At 40.8% G+C, this 20,553-nt stretch overlaps 1 protein-coding gene and 1 pseudogene across 5 annotated transcripts in view; both read right to left on the bottom strand.

The window, feature by feature from the left end:
• ATXN7 (ataxin 7) overlaps window positions 1–20,553 on the bottom strand; it is a 142,547-nt gene that overhangs the window by 97,512 nt on the left and 24,482 nt on the right. For 4 of the 5 annotated variants that reach the window (XM_045493424.1, XM_045493418.1, XM_045493422.1 and 1 more), the window contains exon 2: window positions 8,815–8,913. The gene's annotated coding sequence lies outside the window, so the exon portion shown is untranslated. The remainder of the gene's footprint in view (window positions 1–8,814; window positions 8,914–20,553) is intronic. The other variant, XM_045493420.1, reaches the window with a different exon arrangement.
• Window positions 12,167–13,285, bottom strand: LOC123605822 (annotated as a pseudogene).

The following is a 20,553-nucleotide window of genomic DNA, read 5'->3' as shown; positions in this document are numbered from 1 at the left end:
CGGGCCCCACATCGGGTTCAGTGCTAAAAGCTCAGAGCCTGGAGCCTGCTTCGGATTCTGTGTGTGTCTCTCTCTCTCTCTGCCCCTCCCCCAGTCATGCTGTCTCTGTCTCTCTCTAAAATAAACATTAAAAAAATTTTAAAAACAAAAAACAAAAAAAAACAAATAACGACCATTAAGGAGGGCTCTGGACCTAGGTGCTAGGAATTCTTTCTGGGCCCATGTACTTGCTCTTCCACTTAAAAGTTGTGTAACCAGGGGTGCCTGGGTGGCTCAGTCGGTTAAGCAGCCGACTTCGGCTCAGGTCATGATCTCGCGGTCCGTGAGTTTGAGCCCCGCGTCGGGCTCTGTGCTGACAGCTCAGAGCCTGGAGCCTGTTTCGGATTCTGTGTCTCCCTCTCTCTGACCCTCCCCGGTTCATGCTCTGTCTCTCTCTGTCTCAAAAATAAATAAATGTTAAAAAAAATTAAAAAAAAAAAAAAAAAGTTGTGTAACCGGAGCAAATTACCTAACCTGTCTGCACCTCAGTTTCCTAATAGGTAAAATGGAGATAAAGCTAGGTTTCTTCTGAGGAATATGTGAAAAGATCCACGGAAAGTTGGTACAAAGCTTAACACAAAGTGAACAGTACACATAAGCGTCTTATATCAAACTAAGCAATCCAGATCAATTCTTATCTGTGAAATGTATTTAACTTTGAAGCTGAAGGATAACAGGCAACTCCATGACATCTCCCCACCAATCTTCTTCTGCTGAAGCCAATGCATTTACCACACTCTCTTCACCCATAAGAAAGTCCTAAACCCTTCCAGATTAGGCAGTTTCTGATATCCATAGTTGGTTTGGGTTTCCCACAGTTCAAATGAGTCACCAACAAAAGTCAAAACTGTTAGCTGAGAAAGTCCAGTGTTCTGATACACAAATTGGGGCAATATTTCCAAAGTCTTCCTTATACAAAGGGCACAGTCTGTAAACAAGAGTACAGCAGAAACTCAAATACTTATTTTACCTACCAGGCCATAATAAAAAACCCTAAGGACTTCTTACCTAAGTACCTGTCCTCTATACCCCCCCCCAAATATAAAAAGAAAATTGCTAATACAATTTATATTCATTTAATGTAATTATTTTAATATAGTAGTGTGCCTTGTATGCTATCAGTGTTCCTGCCAGCATACTGATTATGTCTCACAGCTATGAGGATCTTCAATATCTATCTGCATAGATCAATGCTATGTTTTATAAGGTTTGACTAATGAGGACTCAATTGGTCAAACATTTCCTTATTGCCTAACACACTGTACCTGGTAGGCACAAAGTAAACACAACATAGCGATTTTGCTGACGACATGAGAAGAATAAGAAGTACTGGAAATAATTTAATTCATCAAAATGCTCTTATGCAAAAGGCTGTCACCACCAATTAGACTGTATGTGGCTTAAGAACTAGGCCGTCGGAGGCGAAATGCTGCCAAATTCTGAACATTTCATCTCTTCCAGGGATGCATTTAAAATATGGCCTGACTTCACCATCCAAATTTAGGGACGTTCCCAGTAGGTGCCAAGGGTAACAAGGTCTCTCTTTACAAAAAGTATTCTTCGCACAGCAGATCCACTTGTAAAATGCTTTGTTCAAAGGCCAAAGGCATCACTAAGTGGCAAAAATAAAAGTTGATCTTTTCCACTCTTTAAATCTGGTTTAATGTAAAATGGCTGAAACTGTCCAAAACCTCTAAGATGCAAGAGCCCACACAACCTCCTTTTTATTTGGAAAAAAATCCCCACTGGTCCCACTACAACATCTTAATAAACTTGAAAACCAGGAACCACGGTATATTTATCTGTGCAAATTACAGGGTTGGTAACAGAGATTCTCCATTATCAACCCCAAAGGACTGCAGTCATTTGAGAAACAAGAAACTCAGATCCCCTGAATTAGGAGTATTTTGGTTTTGGTTTATTTCTCTTAAAATTGGCTGAGCCTTAATTCATATCCTCTCTCCCTCCTCTGACCACACCTCTCTCTCTCCCTCTTTCTTCTCCAGAGCCAGGGCTCTCTTCTGCATGTGAGGTTGGCAGGCAAGAACCCTTTAACTGTGCTCCCTCTAGTGAAATCCTTAAAGCCTGTCATGAATACCTCTATTCCAGCAGGGGGAGAACAGTGGAAGGAGGAAATTGAATTCAGCTCAGTGGCTGGCATTCCTGACAATCAAGTGCAAAATCAGAAATAATAAGGATGGTTGCAAAGGTGGAAATTTAAAGATGAGGGCAATTATCTTTTTAAAGACTTAACCCGTACACGTATTCATTCTACAAGCTGTGTCATTTGCCAAGACGCGCAAAATTTTGAATACTGAGTTTGTTTTCTTAATCACATGTGTGTAGCTACGGATGAATTCTCCCAAAGAAACATTCACCACTAATACCAGACTGTTTGAAGGAAGAGAAAGATTTAAAAATACAAAGTAATAAGTTTTAACTTTAAATTGAATACAGATCAAGTGTTTCTAGGGATTTAATACTGGCCTGCAAATTTAAACTACTAACAAACTTGATATAAAATCTTCACTTAAAGCCTTTAAGTAGCTTTAAAAAAAAAAAAGAAAAGAAAAGAAAAACAAGAATAGAGGGGGAAAAAGTTATGGGAAAAAAATGGAAAAAGTCAGACCAGCATTTAGCTATAAAGAGAGGCTGACTATATAAAGTTCTGGTGCACTGCCTCAGATGCAATAAAATGCAAAGATTAAACACACTGTTAAAAATAATTTCCTATGTCTTCTTTGTACTGTTGCAGTGTTCAGTGTTTCACTGAAGTGACTGTGTTACCACCTTATAGGGCCACCAGTTAAGAACAGGAGTTCTAGATCTGACCTGCCCAGGCTGAATCCCCGTTCTACCATGTACTAGCTATGTAACTCTGGGGAGTTACATATTTAACCTCTTTGTACCAGTTTCATCATCTATAAAATTAGTAAAACAGGAGTTATCTGCTTCATGAGGAGTATCAGGAGAGCTCATAGTACAAAAGCACTGTTAGCCATTTTTATGCTGTCTCATGGAAAGCCCCAATTTTAACCTACCCATGCTATACTATCACACCAGTCTTGCAGAATGAAGAATGGCTTTAGTTTTATGTCAGTTCTTGCTCTAATAGTTTTAGGGGCTCCCCACTGGCCACTGAATTCAGTAAAAACTTCTCTCCTAGCACCCAGGGTCCTCTAGAGTTGGTCCCACGCCACCATGCCCACAGAGTTCCCTCCAGCTGGTACTCTACAATTCAGCCAAAATGACCAAGTGATAGCTTCAAACACGCTCCCCACTCCAGACCGCAGCCCCCAAGCTTTGTTCATAAAGGTCACTCTATTTATAATACTTTCCCTCCCTTGGCTTAAATCCTACTGTTTAGCCAAGTCCTTCCTCAAATCCCTTTTCTTTAACAAAAGCTTTCCTGATCCCTCACACTAAGCCCATGAGAACTCATCCCCACCTCTAAATCACAGGACTTCATGGACTGGGGTTAAGAGTATGGGTTCTGAAAGCAAGGTAGCAATGAGATATATGCTTACTTTTCCCAGGGATCGACTGTCTGCATTCCCAACCTAAGCGTGTCATTGGGAACTTGGAATCTACCTACCATAAGATGTGTGGTGGCCAGGTCCCAAAGCTCGTCAGCAAAATGCCTTAAGGCTACACTCCAGGACCAACAGTGCAGGTGTGTTAGTACAAGAGGGAAGGAACAACACAACTTTCTTCCCCCTTCCCACAGCAAAGTTCCAGTTCTGAGCAAAGTCCTAGACCTCACCAACATGACCCCCTTGCTTTTCCCCATTGTTGTGTACACCCTGATCCTATAGCCATCGGGGTTTGTACTGCTTCTTTCCCAAAGGACAGACTGTTCCACAAAGGCTTTAATCCCCCATCCACCTCCAAAATAAAATGTTCCTCTCCTTGGTAGAGATAAATGGCATGCAGACTTAACTATTTTCCACTAAACATGTGAGTGAATGAATGAATGTAGTTTTCTGTCTTCAAATCCTACCCCAAACACATATTTTCTCATATAAAAGGGGAGACCTTAACCCAAATGACCCTCTAGATGTGACAGTCCCTAAACCTTTCTTCCTAGAAACACACAATTACTACATCCCATGGACATTCTGATTTTAAATGCTACAATCTAGGACAGAAGGCAAAGTTTCTGACATTTTAACCTACTTAACCTAGTTTAGCCTCTATTTTGATCAATGTAAAACCTGCAGGACCCAGAGACTTTGATCACAGCCTCCTCCCCACCACACTGGTCCAAGTGAAGGAACTTCAGGAGCAGGAAAAAACCGAACTGAAACAAAACTGCTACTGGTGAGAAATCTACCCTCCCTACTCTCCAGAGCTCTCTGCCTCTGTCCACTTCAGAAAACAGGTATTTGCACAAAGCATTAGCATTTTTCCAAATGGTTTCTGGGGGGAGTGGCAGCAGAGAGCAGCAATCCTAAATCAGTGGTTAATAAGCTAGAGTCTAGAATCTGACTTACCAAGTATTTCTTAAAAACAGAGCCAAAGAGATAAGCTGGACTTCACTAAAACCATTAAACCTTTGTGCTTCAAGGGACACTCTCAAAAAGTAAAAAGACTCCACAGGGAGAAAAAATTTGCAAATCATATATTTGATAACGAACTTGTATTTAGAATGTATAAAGAAATCTTACAACTCAAAAAAAAAAAAAAAAAAAGGAGGCAAATAATCCAATTTTCAAAATTGGCAAAGGATCTCAACAGACATTTGTCCAAAGAAGACAACACAAATAACCAAGAAGCAAATGAAAAGATATTCAGCATCATTTGTCAGTAGAGAAATACTAGAAAATCCACAGTGAGATACCAATTCCCAACCAAAAGAATGTCTATTATCAAAGCAAAACAGAAAAAAACAATCTTGGCAAAGATGTGAGAGAAAAATGGAATTCTTGTACATTGCTGGTGGGAATGCAAAATGGTACAACACCTGTGGAAAACAATTTAGCAGTCCCTCAAAAGGTTAAACACAGATTTACAATAAGATCCTCTAATTCCATTTCTAGATGTATATATTCAAAAGAATTGAAAGCAGGGACTCAAACAGATATTTGTACACCAATGTTCATAATGGCATTACTTACAATAAATAGCCAAAAGGTGGGAGCAACCCAAAGGCCCATCAACTGATCAATGTATACACACAATGGAGTATTATTCAGCAATTAAAAGGAGTAAAGTTCTGGTACATGCTACAACACAGAGGATCCTCAAACACAAGCCAAGTAAAAGAAGCCAGACACAAAAGGCCACGTCTGTATGATTTCATGTATGTAAAATATCCAGAATAGGAAAATGTACAGAGACAGAGAACAGACGGGTGGCTTTCAGGGCCTGAGGGGAGGGGAAAATGAGGAGTTACTGTTTAATGGAAACAGGACCGTCCTTTGGGAGTGATGAGAATGTTTAGACCTACAAAGAGGTGATGGTGGGAGACGACCATCAGGGGGAGGTAAAACTTGTCCCGGAGCCCATTTCTGCCACTGCCTAACTCTGGGCCTGAACAGGACACATTTTGTCTCTCCCTCAGTTAGCTTCTCTGTAAAAGGAGGACCACAAGGGTATGTACCCCTCATCCATACAGTATCTCAACAGTATTCTAACTTATAAGGTTGTTACCAGGAGTCAATTATGTAATATGTTCAGAACAGCACTTGTCACATAGTACTCATTAAGTGTTAGCTATTCTTATATTTTATGATACCTCATCCTCTTTGTAATAGAGGTCTTTGCTTTTCTTCTTTTTTAAAATAAGTTTATTTATTTATTTTGAAAAAGAGTGATAGAGAGTGCATGCACATGAGCAAGCAGGGGAAGGGCAGAGAAAGAGGGAGAGAAAGAATCCCAAAGAGGCTCTATGCTGTCAGCACAGAGCCTGACACGGGGGCTCGATCTCACAAACCCGTAAGATCATGACCTGAGCCAAAATCAGGATGCTTAAGTGACTGAGCCACCCAGGTGCCCCACTTTTGCTTCTCACATTTTGTTGTTGTTGTTTTTTTTTTTTTTTTTTTTTACAAATGAAATGTAGCAGCCCAAAATAAACAAGTGGAAAGACAGCCAAAGTATAAATTTTTTAAAAGCAACATGCAAAATACTACAGACTATGTGCCTATTTTTGTGAAACCGTAATAATCATAACGACAAATCTATGCATAGAAAACAGTTGAGGTAACTCTGGACTTAGGGAGAACAGGAAGTGAAAGAATGTAACTAAAGGGACTTCTTATTAACATACAATGTGTATAATGTTTCCATTTTTCCAGCTTTATTGGAATATAATTGACATATAACATTATGTAAGTTTAAGATATGCAAGTATTTTGGGGCATCTGGGTGAGTCGGTTAAGTGTCTGACTTTGGCTCAGGTCGTGATCTCTCAGTTGTGGGCTCGATCCCCTCATCAGGCTCTGTGCTGACAGCTCAGAGCCTGGAGCCTGCTTCAGATTCTATGTCTCCCTCTCTCTCTGCTCCTCCCCTGCTCACACTCTGTCCCCCTGTCGAAAATAAACAAACATCAAAAAAAAAAAAAAAAAAAAAGTCTACCCTGATCACCTTTATTTAACACTGCAGCTCCAGCCCTCATCAGCACACCTGATTCTCATTATCCTAAGCTGCTTTTCCCAACCAACTATCACCATCTAGTACAATATATTTACTTACTATATTTTATCTATTATCTATTTATTTCCATTAAAAAAGAAGTGCTACCGTGGCAGAGATTTTTGTCCCTCTGATCCCCAATGCCCAGAGAGTACAGCATGACACAAGAGGGTACTCAAGAAACATTTGTTGAATAGGTATTGGGCCTATAATCAGCTGACACTAAAAAGGGGCTGCCCTTTTACACTGGCCATGAATTTGACAGTTTCTCACAGTTCTCCTGGTGCATTTCATGCTTCTACCTGTCTGGACGTGACTTTGTCACACTTCTTCCGGCAGACTTGAGTTTGTTATACTTCTTCCTTCCCTGCCCTTTGTCATTGACTTCCTCGTATCATATTAGTCTTTTCATCTGAACACTATTCAAAAAAGAGGAAGTCATACTTGTAGTCTGTGAAAACCACCTCCTATTCTCTTTTCCTCCTCAAGAACAATCCCTCTGCTCAGAGTGGACGCTCAATGAAAATCACAGGCTAAACAGCTCCTTTGGCATTTTGGTCAAATGTGTTTTCTCTCTACCTCCCCCTGAACCCCCACATCCCACCACTGCCAGGGGCTCACTACCATCTAGGAAAACCCTGCTCCTCTCTTCTCTGGCACTTTTCAGACATTCCTCAATGAATGCCGTCCTTTGTGATGAGTCTGCCTTTTCAGCTTCAGGTCAGAAAATTTTAAAGGCCCATTTTGAAGGCAGAGACTTCAGAAAAGCCCACTTATTCTAAACACATAGCTACATCCTAGGGCGCCTGCGTGGCTCAGATGGCTAAGCATCCGACTCCTGACTTTGGCTTGGGCCATGATCTCACAGTTCCTGGGATCGAGCCCCACATCAGGCTCTGCACCTAATGTGAGGCCTGCTTGGGATTGTTCCTTCCCTCTCTGTCTCTCTCAAAATAAACATTAAAAAAAAAAAAAAAAAAAAAAAAAAGCTACATCCTTCCTGAAGTTCCTGTTTCTGTTTGTTTTGTTCAAAATGTTATCTTTGAAGGTGAATGTTCGTGTTGTTTACAGTGTTTCCTTCCATCTTCCCTATAGTTGCCTAAACTTCACTGAAGCATTGCATTTGTTGCCTAAATATACAAGCTGATCAATTTCAGAAGCTGAAACTCTGGTCTTCCCTGTTGGGATTGTGTTCAATTTTATCCCTAAATGACTCATCTTAAACTGCATCTTAAGCCCCCTCAGTCCTTTCAGGAGTAGATAGGAAGATGGATTTTCTTGTTTTAATAAAAATTCCTCCCTAGGATGCCTGGGTGGCTTAGTGAGCTAAATGTTTGACTCTACTTTGGCCCAGCTCATGATCTGTGGGTTTGTGAGTTCAAGCCCCATGTCAGGCCCTGTGCTGACCACGTGGATCCTGCCTGGGATTCTCTCTCCCTCTCTCTCTGCCTCTCCCTCACTCATGCATGTGCTGTCTCTCTCTCTCTCTCTCTCGCTCTCTCTCTCAAAATTAACAAATAAACTTAAAAAAAAATTTCCTCCAGGAACTTTTCTTCTTTTTCACATTATGTGAAACTTACCACCTTCTTCCCCAAATAGTAAATGCACAATGGCAAATATATAGTGAGAAACTCAATTAATAGTGGCTGCTATTTTTGTACTGACCTGGGCAAAGGCACTGGGCCCAGAAAGTGTACCTGAAGAACTCCTGCCTATTTTACACTTTGCTTAGGATCTTCCCTGCTCTGAGCAGCTGGCTCTATATTGCTTGTGGAGAAAAGAAAAGAGAAGCTAGGTAAAGTGGAACTGGACAGAAACATAAGAGCATGTCTTTGGACAAATTCCTAGCAAAAAGTAGACATGTATGGGGGACAGGGAATGCTCCTATCTCCAAAGTTCTCCTATAAGTTGCGGATGGTTATTTAGCACTTTTTCTTCTGACAAACACATACCTAATAATATTGTACTCTTAAATTCACAGTCATGTCATATTAGTAAGATCATATTCAGGGTTATACTGGAGATCTTACACAGGTACGCTGAACTTTAAAAACCATCATCCTTTGGTAAAATTCAAACTCTATTATAATCAGAAGCACTGCATTCATTCAGCTGAGCTATGTTGAGACAGCTAATTACCTTTTCCTTGGCGGGCAGGCCAAAATTCCTGATTGATTTACCAGTGGATCTTCATCTGCTATGATTGTGGAAGTTCTTTCTTCTTAATTCTGTTCAGATCTACAAAAAGAGAAAGGGGGAAAAGGATGAAACAAAGAATAAAGCTAATCAGAAATCTACAATCTCATTAGTTGCCAGATGTTCCAAAATTATTATATGTGCTTTGAAATGTCAAAGTGTTAAAATTCGAGCACTTTACCAATTTTACAACAAATGCAATTCAGGTTGTTGTTTTGTTTTTGTTTCTGTTTTTGTTTTGTTTTTTGTTTTTTTTTTTACAGTGAATTTAATTGGCTATATTTACAACAAACTAAGAATAAATGACTATTCAATGTGTACACAGAGTTAGTCTCCTGAGGCTTAAAATCATTGTGTGTAATTTGCCACTAATGACTTTTCACTTAATTTTTGAAATGGTTATTCAGAAAGCCTACCCTTATGAAACCTGTCAGTATCAGAAATTTAAAACACACACACACACACACACACACACACACACACACACACACACCGAATGAGATTATTATTTAGAGAGCTCACTCCATCCTTTATCACTCAGCAATTTATATAAACAATTCATAATAGTACAAACAGAAAACAAAAACTCAATTAAGCCATCTTTCTAAAAAGCACAAAGGAATTATGTACTCCATCGTCTACATATTTTCATACATATGTGTATATATAAATTTCAAGTAGAATGTGGCTACTATTAAAATTAATTTGTAGAGTAGCACTGAGTTAAGGAGTCAAGGGATTGAAGGTCAATAATCTAGAATTAGAAATTAAGCTGGTTTTCAAGTTTGACATGCAGCAGAAGAGAAACAACAGCAAATACAGGTAATGACACAGCTTTGGAACAGATGCTGTCAAGGTATAAAGCACAAGGCAGGCTACTTTCATATGAAAAATTCACTATTAACACACATCTCTTCCTATAATTCTCACAAGCTACACACCAAAGTTGGGTGGCAAGAAGGTTGCTTTGCTTAATTTTTATTTATTTTCATATAATCTAGGAAAGTAAACTAAAAATTTCTATGGTCTAAGACACTAATAAAGCATCTTTGAAAAGTCAGCGGCTGAAATTCTATGCCATGTTTTGAACATTTATTCATAATTATCTTTATTGGCTTTTAAGTTATTCCTGGATCATATCCTTTCCCTCTTCCTTTTAAAAACAGTTTGTTTCATTCACCCACAAAATGTTACCCAGTAATGTAATCATTCAGTAACCATTCCTACAATCTTTATAAGCCAGATGTTCCCTTCCCTGGATTCCTAATTCCTTCCTAGTCTCCTATCTTTTAAATTTTTTCTCTGATTTCCATTTTAGTGTTCTTTTTCTGCCTTATTTCCAATAAAAGCCAACATTCATTTCTTTGCATCCTAAACACTTTACAGCTATGCAAAATCACTCAAAGGAAGCTACAAATTACCAGGATAGAGACAGCCAATAAAGATGTTTTGTTAGAAGTAACCACTCAGCCTGGTGACTGATTGCTTCAGAGCTGACCAGGTGGAGGTTGAACAGCACTGGCCTCAGGTTAAACTGTGCTTGACAGGATGTTGTTAGGTCAACTATTTTCCCATTTTCCCTCAGGAAATCTAGCCAGATCGCCAAAGTACCCAAGCAAGTCACCAGATTTGGGGTACTCTATGAAATCGCCCCCAAGATAGTTTCTACCTTTAAAAGAATTCACCGCTTATTGGCCTGCATACCTTAAAAATGCTTTAAGGGAGACTCTAAGAGATAAAAAGGTAGTGGCAGCTACTAAAAATAAGCATTTAAAAATAGTAACTTCTCTGGGATAGGGGGAAGAAAACTATCCTTTGTTTGTATATGTCCTCCTTTTTTATCTTCACGAGACCACTGCGCTCAAAAGAGCTGTTGTTATGATCTCCATTTTACTAGTAAGGAAACAGACGGAGAGAGGTCATAATTTGCTCAAGATTACCCAGCAAATAAATGGTTTGGACTTGGAACTAGAATGGAGGCCTTTGGTATTCTTTTAGTTCCCTTGCCAGTACACCAATCTGCCTAAACAGCAACTTAATTTTGTTTTGCAAAGACAAAGAGAAATTGTTTAAAAGGTAGACTGGAAAGCATTTGCTAAGAATAGACACATAGAACTTGACAGCTTTCATTCATTCACCACCTGCTATGTAACATTCAATGAATAGAATTTTTAACAAGACTTTTTCTTTTTTATTTTTTTTAAAGTTTATTTATTTTGAGGGGGGGAGGGGCAGAGAGAGAAGGAGAGAGAGAATCCCAAGCAGACTCTGCACTGTCAGTGCAAAGCTTGATGTGGGGCTCAGACACATGAACCATCAGATCATGACCCGAGCCGAAGTCGGGCGCTTAACACACAGAGCTACCCAGGTGCTCCAGAGGTTTCTTTTAAATGACAGCCAATTACAGATGGGAGAAAAGGAAATAAAAAAGACATAACTTGAATTCCTCTAAACTCCTGAGAAGCATAAATTTATTTACTCTTTTTTGGGGGAGGGGGAGGGCAGGTACAAGACTATAGCAGATGCCTTTCTTCTAGAGGAGCTGCCTAGCCTATGGTGACCCTTTTTTCTAAGTACTTCTCAAGCCCATGCCAGTCATATTTGTATTATGCTACTCCAAACTCCTCTGTTTTGGCCAAAGTTGGACACAAGACCCAAAGTGAAACATTCTATTTGTCCTCCTTGGAACTAGAGTTTAGAATGAGGAGGGTCTACTCTTGTCTAGGCTGCAAGCCACTCCCATGTACTCTCAGTCTATAGGAAAAAGCCTGTCAGCAAAGAGAAGAATGGAAGTGCTGCTCAGAGCAAATCTGACCCAGGAGCCCACGAAGTTCCAGAGCAAAGAAAGGGAAAAAGCTGGTCTGCAGGGAGGTGGGTGGAAAGGGTTCTAGGACTTTCCTGTCCTAGGTATGGTCCACCAGAGGCCCAAAGCATTTCCTTCCCTAAGTGTTTAAGAATCCCCTGGACCTACAGAGTAAATGGCTCCCCTGGTCTGAGCCTGAAAGTTCAAGCGATTCTTGATTAAGTGCAACAAAAATAATCTTGTTCAAAACAGTAGAAAGTTTTGGTGTGGTTTTTTTTTTTTTTTTAATTTTTTTATTATTGGGGCCCTGGGTGGCTCAGACGGTTAAGTGTCCGACTTTGGCTCATGTCATGATCTCACAGTTCGTGAGTTCAAGCCCCACGTCGGGCTCTGTGCTGACAGCTCAGAGCCTGGAGCCTGCTTCAGATTCTGTGTCTCCTTCCCCTTCTCTGCCCCTCCCTCTCTCTCTCTCTCAAAAATAAAGATCAAACATTTTTATTTACGATAAATTTTATTTTCATTGATATTCCATTTGACATAATTTCAAATTAGGTCTGTGTTCTAAGATGAGCCAAAGAACAGAAACTCTAAAGCTCAGAAGAGATTTTTTTCACACTGTTCTGATTGGGCATGGGGTTTTAGGGTCCCCAAAGTTGATACCTAACATTTTACCCCTTGAGGCTTTACCTACAGTCACAGAGAGAAGAGAGAACATCAACACACAAGAATCAAACTGTAATAAGGAGCTCTTGGGTTACAAACCACTGTCTCTTTAAGGCTATAATGATAGTGAATGATTTCTTCTTCTGGAAAGTTCAATGTCTTTTTTTTTTTTTTTTTTTAAGTAAAATGTCAGAATATGTGAAAATGCTGCATTTGTTTCTCTTAATACACTAAAAAATAATGGAAGTTTTTAAAATCTTCATGAGTACATGCTCAGACATGACCACTATTGATGGGGTCTATTCAACACACAAGTTTGGCGACCATCAGGAAACTGGCACCCGCGATTAGGCCCGCAGGCAGAAATTTCCCAGAGTGGTAGAATCTCATCCATCCCCATAATGCCAGCTAAGGTTCCAGATGTAGCTAGGAAAACCCAATGTTCCTCGGATCCTGAGACAGCTGATAAGCACCCAGGCGTATTACACTTCCAAAAACAAGCCCAGCAGCCCGTGACTGGACATTACCTGCTTTTTGCAAAGCCAATGATCCCGCCAGAAGCAACCAGTGCAGCATAGCCAAAGCCAATCCAGTGTAAAGGCACTAGTGGGCTAGAGTCCTTCTGCATTGTTCTCTTTCCCACCGACCAGATAGAAGAGTACACCAGGCCTGCACTCCCTTCCCCTAAGACTGCACCCATGGCGCACAAGCCGTGAGGTGTGGAGTCCAGGCCCGCCAGAAACCAAAAGTTTTGTTTTTTAAAGGGCAGATACCACCAGCATTTGTTGTACAAGAAGATTCTGCGGAATGTCCAAGGGTTTAGAAAAATCCTCTCATTACCTTTATTTTTTTTAAGTTTATTTAGAGAGAGAGAGAGAGAGAGAGAGAGAGAGAGAGAGAGCACATGCACATGAACAGGGGAGGGGCAGAGAAAGTGGGGGACAGAGAGTATCCCATGCAGGCACCATGATGTCAGTGCAGAGCCTGATACCGGGCTTGGAACTCCTGAACCACGAGATCATGGCCTGAGCCAAAACCAAGAGTGGGACACTTAACTCACTGAGCCACCCAAGTGCCCCTCATTACCTTTAAACAGAGACCAGCCCACACTGTTACATGAACAACATCAACCTTTACAGGGAAAATGACTTATTTTCCAGAACATTTTTATGTACTTTTAAGACTCTGAGAGCCTCACTGTAATTTAAGGCATAATCTAGATCACTTATTATACCGCCAAGTCTGTCAAAATTAAACAAAAATGCACTAACCATGATAGAGGAAAGAAAAACACACTAAACTCAGTTGGCCCTGTACTGAAGCAGAACAGCATAAACTTCTTTTTATGTCTTAAACCTTCTTAAATGTAGGAGCTTGAATAGCTACTCACCCTAGGTGCCCTCTTCAAGGGCATGAAAGGGAAGTGAAGAGGGTAGAGAGGGCCCTACAAGGGCGGCAATGCAAGTTCTGACTCGATTCTCTAAGTTAGAGCTAAGGGGAGGCCAGCTCCGGTCTCTCCATTCTGCCCACAGAAAGACTGACAACGAACAGAGGTTTGCTCCATTTATTTACTCAATAAAAACGTACTGAGCATGTGCTCCACGCCAGGTACCGTGCCTGGCACTGGAGTTGACCATGTGTTCAGCTGAAAGGCCTAACCCCTGGGCTACATATTTTTCTTTCCGCTCTTTGACCCTCGCTGCAGAGTCCACCGGCCTAAAACAGTTCACCTTATTGTCTGTTTCTTTGGCGATCTTAGCGGGAAAGAGGAATTTGCTGCTAATACTTAAAAGGTGGGAAGGTTTACATAAAATTCCGTATTCCCTTTTGCTTTTGGAAAGTTAATAAATGTGGCCCCTGGGGCCAGCTCTCCTGCGTGGGGATAACTGGCTGATGCTGTCACAGGCTGCCCCTTGTCACTGGGCACGTTCTTTTCAAAGTTCCCTCCTAGCTGTATCACTTGTTCCCCTTATACACCTGTCTCTTGTGTGTGACCCTGAGCTCATGTTGTTATCCTAAGGCTCTTCTAAGATCTCCCATATGAAACACCACAGACGAAACATTTTAAAAACAGATGACATGTCACCTGTAATTCTCCAGAAATATGGATTAATGTGGTTTACTCATTCTCTTCCTTGCTTTCACCCTGACAGGCTTTCTCCCTGGCAAAACAAATTTAAGAATGAAACTCTATACTCCCCACAGCCTGACTTTCAGTGGTGCTACTGGGTATCCACCCCTTCAAAGGTCAGCTGGAGTTTTCCACCTACTGAGCTTCAGGGTCTGCCCCAGGTCACTCCATTCAACACCAAATGAGAATAGGAAAACATAACTGCTAAAAGGGGAGCTGAGAGAGCGTCTGAGTGGCTCAGTCAATTGAGTGTCCGACTTCGTCTCCGGTCATGATCTCATGATTCGTGAGTTCGAGCCCCGCACTGGGCTCGCGGGCTGTCAGCCTGTCAGCACAGAGCTTGTTTCAGGTCCTCTGTCCCCCTCTCTCTGTCCCTGCCCTACTTTCACTCTCCAAAAAACAAATATTAAAAAATAAAAAGGAAGCTGAAATCACTTACTAGTCAGGACTCCCAACACCTCTGGCATCGGTTTCATGGGTACATTTTAGTCTCTGCAGTCAGTCACTAGGGCTTTCTCGATTCTCTGTGAATCTGCACATGGAATCTCAGCACTTCTAAAACAGCCTCCATTTTCTGACAGTGCCTGGCACTAGAAGGTTTCCATCCACATTCAGCCCCTCCCTTCTCACGAAAGGTTGCCATGTAACTATCCCTCACTTCCCTTGCCATTTCAGGTCGCGTGGCTCTCCCATCTCAAGCCCCAACTTCCCCAGGCTTCGCTGAGGTTAACTGGGCTTACTCTCTTTTTAGCTGAGGGGTAAGCCATTTTCCACCAATTGGAACTATGGTACACTATTTCACCATGAGCCTAAAGGAGAAACAAAAATATAATACAATTGTCAATAATTCTCCACTTTGCGCAAAATACTTGCTCAAGTCAGTAGATCTGTACGTCAATTACAAAAGCACATGACAATAACAGTTGTAGCTGACAATTACTAAACACTTACTATGTGCCCATTTTCAACACACAGTAAATCCTTTACATGCATTCTCTCACGTAATCCTCCCCGTTGTATGATGTAGGAACTTTCACTGCACTCCTTTAGCAGAGAAAAAACGGAGACTTGTGAGATGAGGCCCTAAAGGGGTAACAGTGAGGCAGCTGCATACCAAAGTGGAGCTTAAAACCATTCCTTCTACTGCCACCCAGCACAGCAATCCCTACCTCTGTTCCTGCCACCGGAAACTTCTCCTTCCTACCTTCCAAGCAACTCATATCCAGCCTTCAAAACAAACCCCGATAAACCTCTTCAGGTCATCACACCTAAGTCCCTCAATGGGCTTCTTAGAGGCAGGGTCTGCAACATTTCACCCTTGTATCCCCAGGGCCTGATATTTTAAGTGTTAATAAATGCCTGCCGAACAGAATTGAATTCAGCGGAACCACAGGCTCTGACAGCTACCCAACCACTCAAGATAATGTGGGCCTGGGGTGGGATGCTCCTGCCTTGCTAAGAACTTGCAATTACGCCTGAGCAATATGTAGCTGTTCTGGCATCCACCCTCACTCTTCCAGGCCAAATCCACCTATAGAGGAAAAAAGGGAAGGAGGGATGAGAAGTCAAGGCCACGACTCCTACTGTCCTCTTGATAGAGGAATAAAAATTCTGTGGTGTTGACAGGGAGGAGGGGAGCCTCAGAGGGACAGAAAGGGTTTCTCCCCCAATATTCTGCCAGGGGGACATTAACCTCCTATCACTGGAGTAGGGTTATCAAATTCTAAAATCCACATAAATATACTTAGTCAAATCATTCTTTGCTACTCTAGCACTGTCCTTTAGGAAAGATGTCAAATAAATGAACAGCTAGCCAGTATTTAACACTGGAGGCATACTTATTAACACTACCAATAATAGTAACAACTTTTACTGAGTGTTTATTCTGGGCCAGCCCCTGTGCTAAATACTTTACATGTACTACCCTTTGTAATCTTCACCACAGCACTATGAAGAACATTTATAAATGAGGAAATGAAGGTCTAAAATAGTTAAATGGCTTGCCTGAGGTTACTACCAACTGGCTCACAGTCAAAGCAGTGGCTAGTGTGATAAATATGTAATTTTTATTAATAATGCTTGCAGGGTTTTTTAATTCCCCTATCCTTCCTCTTTATTATTTAAGTTTATTTATTTATTTTGAGAGGGACAGAGTACATGTGTGTGCACATGAGCAGAGTAGGGGCAGAGAGAGAGGGAGGGAAAGGGGGAGGGAGGGAGAGGGGGAGAGAGAGAGAGAGAGACAGAGAGAGAGAGAGAAAGAGAGAGAAAATCCCAAGCAGGTTCCTTGCTATCAGAGCACAGCCCAACTCAGGGGCTTGACCTCACGACCCATGAAATCATGACCTGAGCCAAAATCAAGGGTTCATGCTTACTTAACTGACTGAGCCACCCAGGCGCCCTCTACCCTTCCTTTTTAAATTTGTTTTTTTTTAATGTTTATTTATTTTTGAGAGAGAGAGAGACACAGCATGAGCAGGGAAGGGGCAGAGAGAGAGGGAGACACAGAATGTGAAGCAGGCTCCAGGCTCTGAGCTGTCAGCTCAGAGCCCGACACGGGGCTTGAACTCATGAACTGCGAGATCATGACCTGAGCCGAAGTCGGACGCTTAACTGACTGAGCCACTCAGGCGTCCCATTCCCTTCCTTTTTAAATACCACCTCAAATAAAGGCCGGCTGGGCAATGTACTACAACTTTTACTTTCTTCTTTCTACCTACTTTAAGTCCCTCCTCTTCTATTAAGCCCTTCTAAGTATTATTTGTGATAAGGATTGCCAATGCTACTCTATATCCACATTCTCATCTTCCTGAACACACAATTAGGCTAAATTTCCCAATATTCATTGCAGTAAGGTGTAGCTATGTGAGTCCTAAAACATGAAGACAAACATTGGGTTCCACTTCTAGAATTGACCCACATAAACTTTGTTTTGGGGCACCTGGGTGGCTAAGTCGATTAACTGTCCAACTTTGGCTCAGGCCATGATCTCATGGTTTGGGAGTTTGAGCCCCGCATCAGACTCTGTGCTGACCGCTCAGAGCCTGGAGCCTGCTTCGGGTTCTGTGTCTCCCTCTCTCTCTGACCCTCCCCTGCTCTTGCTCTGTCTCATTCTCTCTCTCAAAAAATAAATGAACATTAAAAATTTTTTTAAATATGTAAACAAACAAACCCCTGTTTTGATGCTATCTCTCATACCCTCCACTGCTGGTACAATGGAGAGAGCTCCCAGCACCTAGAGGTGGGCAGAACCACAAAACTTAACCCCTTAGTGACTGGATAAATCAAGAGCCTCCTTGCCAAACCCACACTGAGCGGTGACTCGAATGAGAAATAAACATGTATTTTATTAACCCACTGAGGCATTGGGTAGCAAAATATTTTTTTTAATTTTTGTTATTAACAGTTCAGCTATAATTTATTGAAGGTGTACTAACAGGCAATATAGATACTAAGTGTTCTACGTACATATTCATTTCTCACTATGAGGTAAGTATCAACTGCATTTTATAGGGGACACAACCAAGGGTCAGAGATCAATAATCTTTTCCTTCTCTAAACTACAGCATTTATAATCTGAAGGATCTATTTGGTAATTAATTATGGATTACCTTATTATATATGTTGCTTGATAGGTTAAGCAGTTTTCACTCCTGGAGTTTAACTGGTTTTCCTCATCTGGAGAGCTCCTAATAGGAAATGTAGGTCTTACATCTCTATATTTCATACATTGCTTCATCAATATAAAAATCAACAGATATATATTCTGTAGGTTACCAACTTATACATATAAATTATATAAAATATATCAAATTACATATATAACATATATGGCATAAATAACATATATGTGACATATTATATATATATATATATATGTTTGTTTATTTATTTATTTATTTACGACATACACATTCTGTTTGGGCAGCAGGCCTCTTAACTAAATCTGACCAAGAAAATTCGCTCATTTGCAATGAAGAGTTACTTAATACATTTTGTACAGTGCCTGGTATACATTTGATGATCGATAAATGATTGCTTCCCCTCTCCTCTATCCCAACAGCTACTTCAAGTACAATCCTATGTTGCGAGAAGAAAACAAAGATGATCAGAAGAAAATGTTAAAATGGTAAGTAGAGGTTGACTTTAATTACAAAGAGTATTTTCCTATCAGGGAGGAAGACCACCTAAAATGTTAGGAGCTAGAGCCAAATGAAGATCAATTGCCAGTTACAAGAGTATCTCCTTTATGAAAATCTGTTCTAGGTGCCTGGGTGGCTCAATCAGTTAAGCATCAGACTCCTGATTTCGGCTCAGGTCATGATCTCACAGTTTGGGAGTTCGAGCCTGCATCGGGCTCCATTATGACAGTACACAGCCTGCTTGAGATTCTCTCTCCCTCTCTGTCTGCCCTGCCCCGGTGCACACGAGTTCGTTCTATCAAAATAAATAACTTAAAAAAAAAATCTGCTCGGGCATAACCTTCAGGAACACAAATTCTGGGCAAGCCAAGGAGCAGTGCTCACAACCCCATTTCATTGCTTAGTGAGCTGCAGAATGGTGCCTGGGGACTCACCTTCTATTTGCTCAGTTACACAGGTCTGGCCACATGGGATTCCCTAGAGCCATGATATCATTATTTGCAGCAAAACACTAATGTGCCCTCCTACAGCTCCTACCGAATTTTTCATATTTTGTTAGAAAACAATATACAGTCATCTGAGGAAGATTTGTTCCTTCTGAAGCTGTTTGTTCCCATCCCTCATCTACCCACAGGACTCCATTTCCTACATAAGATATTATTAACATGATGCAGACACTAGCCTTCATATGGTGACATTGCACACTAACCACATATAGAACGTCCCTGACTTAACAATGTTTTGATTTAACGATTTTTCAACTTTACCATGGTGCAAAAGTAATACAAATTCAGTAAAAAGCATACTTAGAATTTTGGAGTTGGATCTCTTCCCAGGCTGGCTATCTGTAGTGTGGCACTCTCTCATGATGTCAGGCAGCAGCGGGGCCACAGCTCCTAGTCAGCCACGCGACCATGAGGGTCAACCACCTGCCCACCCATACACTTACAACCATCGCATACCCATAGAGTCATTCTGGTTTTCACTATCAGCACGGTAATCAATGAATTACATGAGATATTCAACATATTCTTATAAAACAGTCTTCATGTTAGAGGACTTTGTGCAACTGTAGGCTCTCATAAGCACATTTAAGGTAGGCCAGGCTAAGCTATGATGTTAGGGAGGTTAGGTAGGTTTTTAAGTAATCTCTACGCCCAACTTGGGGCTCAAACTTACAACCTGGAGATCAAGAATCACACGCTCTACCGAATGAGACAGCCAGGTGTCCCCAGGTTAGGTGTTTTAAATGTATTTTTGACTTACAATATTGTCAACTTATGATGGGTTTATTGGGATATAACTCCGCTAATTAGTTGAGGAAGATCTGTAGAGCAATTCTCTGATCTTTACATCCGCTAATTAATGTAAACATTTAAACTTTTCACTTAAATATCATGTTCCAAAACATCTCTCTTTGAAAAGTTCTTATGAGAAGAAATGAACACAAATGTGGGTCAGTTACTTCATTTGGTATAACTAAAGTATACATTTGGTTTCCTTACTCCTGCTCGGTAAATAGCTGTAGTATTCAATTTTTGATGGGATGGACTTTTCCCTGGGTAGTTTTCCCTTTAACTTTGTAGTATCATCTTTAACAGTACGCAATAAGGTTAATGCTATAATCAGCTATTACGTCGGCACATACGACTTTAGCTGTTGTTCAAATATAGCAACAGAGTATAGAACACCCAAGCTAGAAAAGTACAGGTCTGAAAATTCAACTCTGGGCAACAACTTCTTTTGAAAATAAATGTTTTTTAAAAGTTTATCATTAATGCTGTTTTTAAAATAAAATTCTTTTTTTAAACGCTGAATGAAAAAAGCCAATCTCAAAAAATCACATTTATGTAACATTCCCCAAATGACAAAATTATAGAGTTGGAGAACAGATTAGCGGTTGCCAGGAGTTAGGCATTGTGAGGCTAACGGAAATGACTATA

Source organism: Leopardus geoffroyi, chromosome A2 (assembly GCF_018350155.1).
Source record: "Leopardus geoffroyi isolate Oge1 chromosome A2, O.geoffroyi_Oge1_pat1.0, whole genome shotgun sequence".
NCBI lineage: Eukaryota > Metazoa > Chordata > Mammalia > Carnivora > Felidae > Leopardus > Leopardus geoffroyi.
This window is presented reverse-complemented; position numbering and strand designations above follow the sequence as displayed.